The sequence below is a fragment of the Dioscorea cayenensis genome, chromosome 12 (assembly GCF_009730915.1).
Source record: "Dioscorea cayenensis subsp. rotundata cultivar TDr96_F1 chromosome 12, TDr96_F1_v2_PseudoChromosome.rev07_lg8_w22 25.fasta, whole genome shotgun sequence".
NCBI lineage: Eukaryota > Viridiplantae > Streptophyta > Magnoliopsida > Dioscoreales > Dioscoreaceae > Dioscorea > Dioscorea cayenensis.
In genome coordinates, this window is record NC_052482.1 from 11,960,456 (window position 1) to 11,969,650 (window position 9,195).

At 43.7% G+C, this 9,195-nt stretch overlaps 1 non-coding gene across 1 annotated transcript; it reads right to left on the reverse strand.

Annotated features, from left to right (window-relative positions):
• Positions 1 to 1,279: 1,279 nt before the first annotated feature.
• LOC120274291 lies at positions 1,280 to 1,386 on the reverse strand. Its single transcript, XR_005540821.1, has one exon. It is a non-coding gene; the product is annotated as a small nucleolar RNA R71 (small nucleolar RNA).
• Between the last annotated feature and the right edge of the window lie 7,809 nt (positions 1,387 to 9,195).

Here is a 9,195-nt window from a genome sequence, read left to right on the forward strand (position 1 = left end):
GTGAATGGTTAAGGGATGACCCTCCGCTGGGGCTTAGTTGCGCGTACAACGTAGTGAAGCGTTGAGATGATCTTAGTATCTAGGGCTTAATCGTGGTTAGCGACCTTCCACCTGGACCAAAGGTTTAGGGCTATAATTAGAAAAGGATTTATCAATTGGAATCCCTAGAGCTCATTGCAACTCTATGCGAGTGCGAGGTTGAGACGTTATCTAATCTTTCTTCCGGGACATGTATAGAGTTAGGCATAGTTGACCTTAGATTTGGGACTATGTACTTAAGGATTTCCACGACTCACCATTGCATTGATTAGGAAGCATAATAGAGGATTCTTGCACTTGAAACAATTATCCTAGGCAGGGCATTACCCGAGTACTTCATCTTTATCGATTGCCTTACCTCCTTCTTACTCGTTCTCTCTTACTTGTTGTTTTTACTTTTTAGAATTGAATCATTGTCACACTTATCGCTACTGTTCTTTCACATAGCTAAGAAGAGGATTAAGTGTTTTTAATCCCTACTCCCTGTGGATTCGATACTCGCTTATCCTGGATTATTACTTCGACAAACCCGTGCACTTGCGGGATGTACGCAAGGGGACCTTGTCAAGTTTTTGGCGTCGTTGCCGGGCAGTAGGCGTTTAGAGATACTTTGCACTTTGTTGTCTAAGCTATTTCACCATACATTCTATTTCATATATTCCTATTCTATCATCGTTCAGACTTCTTTTTCTTTCTTTTTGGGTGCAACTCCAGGTTATGACCCGAGGGAATCCCTCAATATTGGTTGAAGGGGATCCTGAGCTTGAACGTACACTTAGAAGAAAAGGGAAAGAGCCTGTGCAAGAACAGTCTAATTTAGCTGATTTGGAAGTGGAAGAATTTGAAAACATGGCAGAACAAAATGAGAAACAGTGAATATTATCCGATTATGCCAGACCATAAGTGTTGGCGACACAGTCGAGTATTGTGCGTCCCCCGATTACAGCTCAGAATTTTGAACTAAAGCCTGCATTCATCCACATGTTGCAGCAATCCGCACAATTTAATAGTTTGGCCGATGAAGATCCAAACAGTCATATAGAAAGTTTTCTTGAGGTGTGTGATATGCTGAAGATAAAAGGGGGTGACGGATGATGCAATCAAGTTGCGAGCCTTCCCATTTTTCCTAAAGCGGAGAGCGAAGCAGTGGCTACACTCATTACCTAGAGCATCAATTACTACATGGGAGGAGATGGTAGAAGCTTTTCTGGCCCGTTATTTCCCTCTCGGAAAATCAGCAAAGCTTAGGAATGAGATCTCATCCTTTGTTCAGTTGGAATTGGAGTCTCTATTCGAGACATGGGAAAGGTTCAAGGAGCTCCTGAGAAAGTGCTCGCAATACAGATTCCCGGAGTGGATAATTGTTCATACCTTTTACAATGGTTTAAACATGAGTACAAGGCAACTCTTGGATGCGGCAATTGGAGGTACCTTAGGTAGCAAGACTCCCAATGAGGCCCGTCAGTTAATAGAAGAAATGGGGTTAAACAACTACCAATGGAATGTTAGGGAAAAGGAGAAAATGGCCGGTCTCCACGAAATAGATGCGGTAACTTCATTGGTGGCTCAAGTGGAAAACTTGAGTAAGAAGTTAGATCTTCTAACTTCAAATAGAGTGGCGGTCGTAACTAATTGCACTATGTATGGTGGAGGACATGCTCCCTCCGATTGCCCGATCTCTATTGGTGATGTTTCTTCGGTGGAGAATGTTGATTTTGTAGGTAATGGTATGAGACCTCAAGGAAAGCCATATAGCAATACCTACAATCAGGGTTGGAAGAATCATCCCAATTTCTCATGGAGTAATTAGGGTCCACAAAAGACCATGGGGCCATCGGGTTTTCAACAACAACAAGCTCCTCAGGAGGAAAGCAGAGTCTCAGTTTTGGAAACCCGAATGAGTGATTTAGAGAAGCACTTGACTGGATTTGTGCAATCTGCAAAGACAAGGTTTGAATCAGTCGAGGCTACACTTTGCAACCATAACGCCTCTTTGCATGACCTTGAAAATCAGGTGGGGCAAATTGCGAAGTCTCTCTTTGAAAGGCCACATGGAAGCTTGCAGAGTAATACAGAGACCAACCCTGGAGAGCAAGTGAAGGCGATCACTTTGAGAAGTGGTCGTGAGGTTGAAGGTAAACTTCAAAGTGAGATGCCAAATGAACACGCACCCGAGGTTATAGAGGTAGAAGAAGGAACAAGCAAAGAGAAGGAGATGGCACCCTCACCTTTCAAGCAAAGAATCCCTTATCCCTCTAGATTTTAAAATGACCAAGGGGATAAACAGCACAAGAAGTTCCTGAGTTTGCTCAAGCAACTCCACATCAATATTCCTTTTGTTGAGGCATTGGCCCAAATGCCTAAGTATGCAAAGTTCTTGAAAGACTTGTTGACTAAGAAGACGAAGTTGGAAGAAAGTGCTTCAGTGATTTTAGATGCTTCATGCTTGGCGGTATTGCAAAATAACATGCCGAACAAGAAGAAAGACCCAAGAAGCTTCATCATTCTGTGTAATATTGGCAATCTAGGTGAAGAAATGGCATTGGCTGATTCATGTGCCAGTATCAACGTTATGCCATACACCTTCTTTCAAAAACTAGGCTTAGGCGAGCCTAGGCCTACTCGGATGACTTTGCAACTAGAGGACCGAACAGAGCGACATCCGAGAGGCATCATTGAAGACATGCTTGTCAAGGTAGACAAGTACATTTTTCCGGTTGACTATGTAGTACTAGACATGGATGAAGATGGAGATGTACCTTTGATACTTGGGAGACCGTTCTTGCAGACTTCCAAGGGATTGATTGACATGGACGGCGGAGAGCTAACTTTGAGGGTTAGAGATGACAAGCTCACATACTGCCTAGCTGAAGTCATGTGGCATTCTCTTGATTTTGATGATACTTTATAGTTTCTAAACACTACTGATGAGATTGCTGATGAATACATGCAGGAAATGTTCAATTCGGATTTGTTCTACCAAGAGGAGGATTATGAAGAAGTAATGATGCTTTGTTCGACGGAAGAAGTACCATCTACCTAAGGGATTTTGAAGAAGATGCTCCAAAAAATGAAGAGGGCTAGGAGACACCACCAGAAATGCTCCAAGCCTATTGGAAACATTCGTAAACCGAAGGAGTTGGATGAACTATCGCTAGGAGATCCGAAGCCCGATAATTCACCCTCTATCCTCAAGAGAATCTGCACATCATGCTTTCAAGTCATGGGTAAGAGGGTAACCTTCATCTATGAACCCCCGTGAGGTAAGACAAGGTACGTCAAGCTTAGTAACGTTAAACAAGTGCTTCTTAGCAGGCAACCCAAGTGTTTATTATTTTCTTATCTTCTGGTTTAGTTTGTTGCATGAATAATTTGTTAAGTGTTGGTGCCGTGTTTAGTGCAACAAATATCAAGAGATTCAATAAAACAAATACATCCTAGGGTTCACCAATACCCAAGTACCCACTAGGGGTTTTGCTCTCCATGGAGCTCAATACAATCAAAGAAATAGAATATAAAAATAATGAATCCATGGAAAAACCCCCTCGATGGTCATGTCGATGGTCTTGTGTAAAGTCCTCTACTCGTCATCCAAGGATTCCTTCGTTCGGTATAGGATACGCCTCGATGGAAGCTCCCCTACCAACCTTCTTCATAAGCAATGACGATGTCAGAGCCGTAGAACCTCTCCAAAACCTTGGCCAATACCCCTCAAAACCCTAGCCGAAGCCTTCTCGCAAGTTCGGGAAAAGATGGAGAAAAGAATAGAAAAATCGGGGCTGAATTGGCTTTAAATAGGGTTGAAATCGGGCGACTCCATGGGTGTGTATAATGTCATACGCCCCTGTGGAACTTCCACACGGGTGTGGATAATTTCCACACGCCCGTGTGGATTCTCTGATTCTTTGTTTTCTTAGCCGGTTGTGAACAGTGCTGCTACATCGTATTGTCACATTGTTCCTACAGTACTCTGCTATAGTATCCGGCCTGAATAGCTTCCCGAATCTATACTTTCATCGGGGTAACGCAAACGGGCACACGTTCAAGTCGTGGATCACTTGCTTCTTCAATGATAGATAAGTTGGTGGAGCTCTTGTTTTATGTGCATAAATCGGAATGCTTGAGTGTGACTGCCTTTGTGCCCCTCGAAATGGTTGTGTTCAATTAAATACGAGGAGGTTGGCACACACTCTAGCATCTCACACCCAACCTATGTCTTCGCGTTTAAAGCTTAGCAAGATTTTCTCCAGAATCGGTGCATTATGATCCACATTGGCCTCTTTCCTTCATACTCGGCCTCATAACCCTACGTGCGTAAAAGTAACATAAAAAACATACATATTAATGTAAAAACCCGAGAAAAGTAATGCTCAACATAAGGAATGAACGCTTCGCATTCATAACGCACAAGCACTTATCAAACTCCCCCACACTTATGCTTTTGCTTGTCCTCAAGCAAACATTAAAACATTCTGTGCATCAATGAAGAAAATATTGAAAGTGCTTGGCCTTAGGTTCACCAAGGTATACAAAGAGAGTATTCTACAAGTAAGGAAAAGTTTAACACTAAATACGAAAATCAATCCTCTAGCTAAAAAATTGAATAAAAAAGGACAACAAACCCGAAATCGTGAATGTGTGTCAGCTCACTCAAAACAACCCAAAGTATACTCCTCAAAGTTCTAGGTACAAGGCACTTATTTATCTACAAAAGTGACAACAATTTCAAAGATAGTAGTAGCTTCACACATCCTCTAAGGTAGCCCTTTCCAAAGCGGCCGCTAAGGTGGCTTTCACACTTTTGAGGTGGTAGCTCTTTCTACCCGAGTGATAGCCTTCACTCATCCCATGAGATAGCTCTTTCTCTCATTAGGGCATGGCTAGTATCCGACTTATGAGAGTGGCTTCATACTTCATAGGTGGTAGCTCTTTCCACCCAACAAAGACAATTAAACAATTAAACAATAAAACTATTTTGTTCCTTCTTTTCATCATTTTTTCTTACACAAGAAACAACTATAACTAGTCCCTTTAACATAGAACATGAGTTTCCAATAGAGTTTAAAGAGTGAGTAGTGCTCTAAGTGTACATTGGGCAAAAATTCCTAAAAATTCAAGCAAGAACTAGAGTATGAAACCATTCAATGTTAACAATTTTCCTAAACTTAAGAATACAATCATTGCAACTAAGGTGAACCGCCATTGGCTATGTGAGCATATCTCAATCAAGAACAATAGAAAAGATGTGCGCATTATGAAACCCCCCCCACACACACACACTTATGTTGTACATTGTCCTCAATGTACACATGCAAGCTCACCCAACATGTATATCATTCAAAAATAGATGTGGGAGAAGCAATCAAAACAATACTCCCCTGACTCCTAGTGTTGCGTTTGATGAAGCTAATTCCATGGGAGTAGTGTTCTGACAAGTTGTGAAGCTCACACGGCCAAGTGCCAAAGCACCTTGGCCGTGCCCATGACTAAGTCTCAATTCCAAAGATGATAAGACCATCTGCACGCATACAAGAGGGGGTTCAGTGAAGCTCAATAAAACAAAACAACTCGAGTATCTATAAAAGATCAAGCGATGAATACAACTCGATAATGCAAAATGAAAATAACCTTAGAAGGAGAATCCTTCCTGAGTGAACAAGTCTAAAGAAAATAAAAATAAAATAAAATGCAAGAAAGTAAAGGAAAAGTCAAATGTCGGCGTCGCCATCGGGCTCCTGTGCTGCTGCTGCTACTGCTGCTGAAAAGTCACATGGTGGGTCCATCGGTGCTGGGGTAGAGGATGGAGGTGCTAGAGGAACTGAGGGTCTGGATCTCAATATATCTCGTAGAAAGTCAAATCAGGCCATAAGATCTGTATACTGAGCGGACTGTATAGGACGGAGTTCCGCTATCTCGGTCCGAATCTCTCTCACATCGCTCTCAAGCTTCTCAATACGGTCATAAGCTCGAGAACCCTGTGCTACAGAAAGTGTGGGAGTCTGCTGGAAATCTTCCGCAGTGTCTCCTTCGCTCCTGGGGCTCTCTGGGGTAGCTGTAGCAAGAATATCGACCCCTGGCCCAAATCTCCGTACCAACCCCATCCTCCTGATCGTATCAAACTTAAGAGGAGTAGGAACAACTGCCCTCTCAGCACCACGTAAAGCGTCGCCCAAACCCATTACCAAAATGAGTCTGGTGATGTAGGGACCAGTAAATAATATACCCACTCTCATCGAATGACCCTGGTACTGCAGAATGTCCGCTAATATACACCCCAAATGAAGCGGCACATTACGGGCCATTGAGTATAAAAAGAGCAAATCCATCTTGGTCAGAGTAGCTATGTTATCTGCTCGACCTGACACAGACCTGCTAATAATTGCATGCAAATACCTGTAGCTGAACCGGGATAAGTTAGTGGCCTTTGACAACCCCGGTTCATACTCCCTATGTCCACAGAGGATCCTATACGCATGATATGGAGTCACTGATACTGGAAAATCTGCCGGTAATCATCCATACTCCACTGTACCTGTGTAAACGACATCGTACAGGCCTGTCCAAATCGAAAATTCAATGACACTCATGGAGAACGGATGTCCGAATGCCCGAAACTGTATCGCCTCCGTAGTGTCAAATCTCCCATGCATCAAATAAAACTCAAAAGACGCTAAAACCTCAAGCGTCAACAAGCGGTAAGCTGGCTCACTGATCACCAATAGCCTCCTCCAGCTTCCCACTGCTAGCATCTCATCAATTTCATTAGCCAGCTCATCACCCTGCTGAATGTCTTTCAGCACTTGCAAATCCGTGACACAAGTCTGACCAAACCCGAGTGCTGAAAGTCTCTCAAATCGAGCTTGATGCTCGGGGTTTGAGAATTCCATGTGTATTGGCTTGGGTGGGGTGAATCTGAAATGCTTTACTTCATTCTTCTTCATGCGAGGTGCCATATCTGTAGTACAAACGAAGAAAATGATCAAAGAATCTCAAAAGAAATATACTGCAGAATTCCACACGGGCTTGTGGAAATTACCCACGCCCGTGTGTATCTGCAGGGCGTGAAATCCTCACACGGGTGCACAACAACTCTCAAAAATTCTATTTAAAACCACTTCTAGATGCTTCCTAAACATACACCATGCATGATAATTCATAATTACAGATATTTAATCTGTGAAAAACAAGGGTTGGCGATGAAAAGAGGATGAAAAGGTTACCGAAGAAATAAATATGAAAACTCTGAAAATCGGTATGATATGTGAAGAAAAATCCTCCAAAACAACGATGAGCAGTCGAACAGAAGATCAAAAGTAGTTTTCAGGCGATTGGGAATGAAGAATGAGATGGATCACAAGCTTTTTAAGGAAAAAATGGCGTCTCTTGGAATTCTGTGCATCCACACGAGTGTGTGGAAATTACCCACGCCCGTGCGCCTTACTTCAAGATCACCACAGGGGCGTACACACGTCCCTGTGCTCTCAGGAAAATGCTACTTTGACTCTGACTGCTCTCGCACGGGTGTGCAGAAAATACCCACGCCCGTGCACCCGACCCACAAGGGCAGCCGCACGCCCCTGTGGCTTCTCTGGACATCCGAGAAAAATACAAGTATTCCACACGCCCATGCGGAAATTCCCCATGGGCGTGGATATTCACATGCCCAACTCACAGTGGCAGCCACACGCCCCTATGTCTTCTCGGGATGGAGGGATCTCTCTGTAGAGTTTCGCACGGGCGTGAGGAAATTCCCCACGCCCATGTGTGGTTCACAAGGTTGCCCACAGGGGTGAGTCCACACCCCTGTGTGCTCTCGGGAAAATCTACCAAACTCTACAGGAGTTCACACGCCCGTGCGGAAATTACCCACGAGCGTGCGACAGTCGCATGGTCGACCACAAGGGTAACTGCACACCCCTGTGCCTTCCCTGGATGAGCTCACAATACACACCCACGGGCGTGCAGAAATTCCACACGTCTGTGTGTTTTCTCTGGATGACTTAGAAATATCTGCAGGCTCTGTAGAAAATCTCTGAACATGTTTACACACTCAGAGCCTGCCCTATTATGCAAATTTTACCAGTGAAAAACAATAAAATAGAGCACAAACGACCAAACTTTGCCAATTCCTCATAAAACACACAATGACTTTAAATACCCATAATAAAATCGCAGCACGAGCATGTAAAAATTAAGACACCAACACTTAACAAATTATTCATGCAAACACTTGGGTTGCCTCCCAAGAAGCGCTTGTTTAACGTCACTTAGCTTGACGTACCTTTCCTTACCTCACGGGGGTTCATGAATGAAGGTTGCCGTCTTACCCATGGCTTGGAAGCATGATGAGCAGAGTCTCTTTAGGGTAGAGGGTATACTATCGGGCTTCAGACCACCTAACAATGGTTCATCCAATGTCTTTGGCTTATGTACGTCTCCAACAGCCTTGGAGCATTTTCAGTGGCGTCTGCTAGTCCTCTTCATTTTTTGGAGCACCTTCTTCACAATCCCCGGAGTAGATGTTACTTCTTCAGTCGAACAAAGCATCATGACTTCTTCATTGCCCTCCTCTTGGTGAAATAAACCTTCAAATGGATCCAGGTTGAAAATCTCCTGCATGTATTCATCAACAAGCTCATCAGTAGTGTCTAAAAAGTATAAAGTGACATCAAAGTCGAGAGAATGCTGCATGGCTTCAGCAAGGAGATATGTGAGTTTGTCATCTCCGACTCTCAATGTTAGCTCTTCGCCGTCCATGTCAATCAATGGTTTGGAAGTCCGCAAGAACGGTCTCCCAAGTATCAAGGGCACATCCGCATCCTCATCGACATCTAGAACTACAAAGTCAACCAGAAAAATGTACTTGTCCACCTTGACAAGCAGGTCTTCAATGATGCCTCTCGGGTGTCTCACCGTTCGGTCCGCTAGTTGCAACGTCATCCGAGTAGGCCTAGGCTCGCCCAAGCCTAGCTTTTGGAAGAAGGTGTATGGCATTACATTGATACTCGCCCCTTAGTCCGCCAATGCCATTTCCTCACCTAAATTGCCGATATTACATGGAATGATGAAGCTTCCCGGGTCCTTCTTCTTGTTCGGCATGTTCTTTTGCAAAACCGCCGAGCATGAGGCATCTAGTACCATTGAAGTACTCTCCTC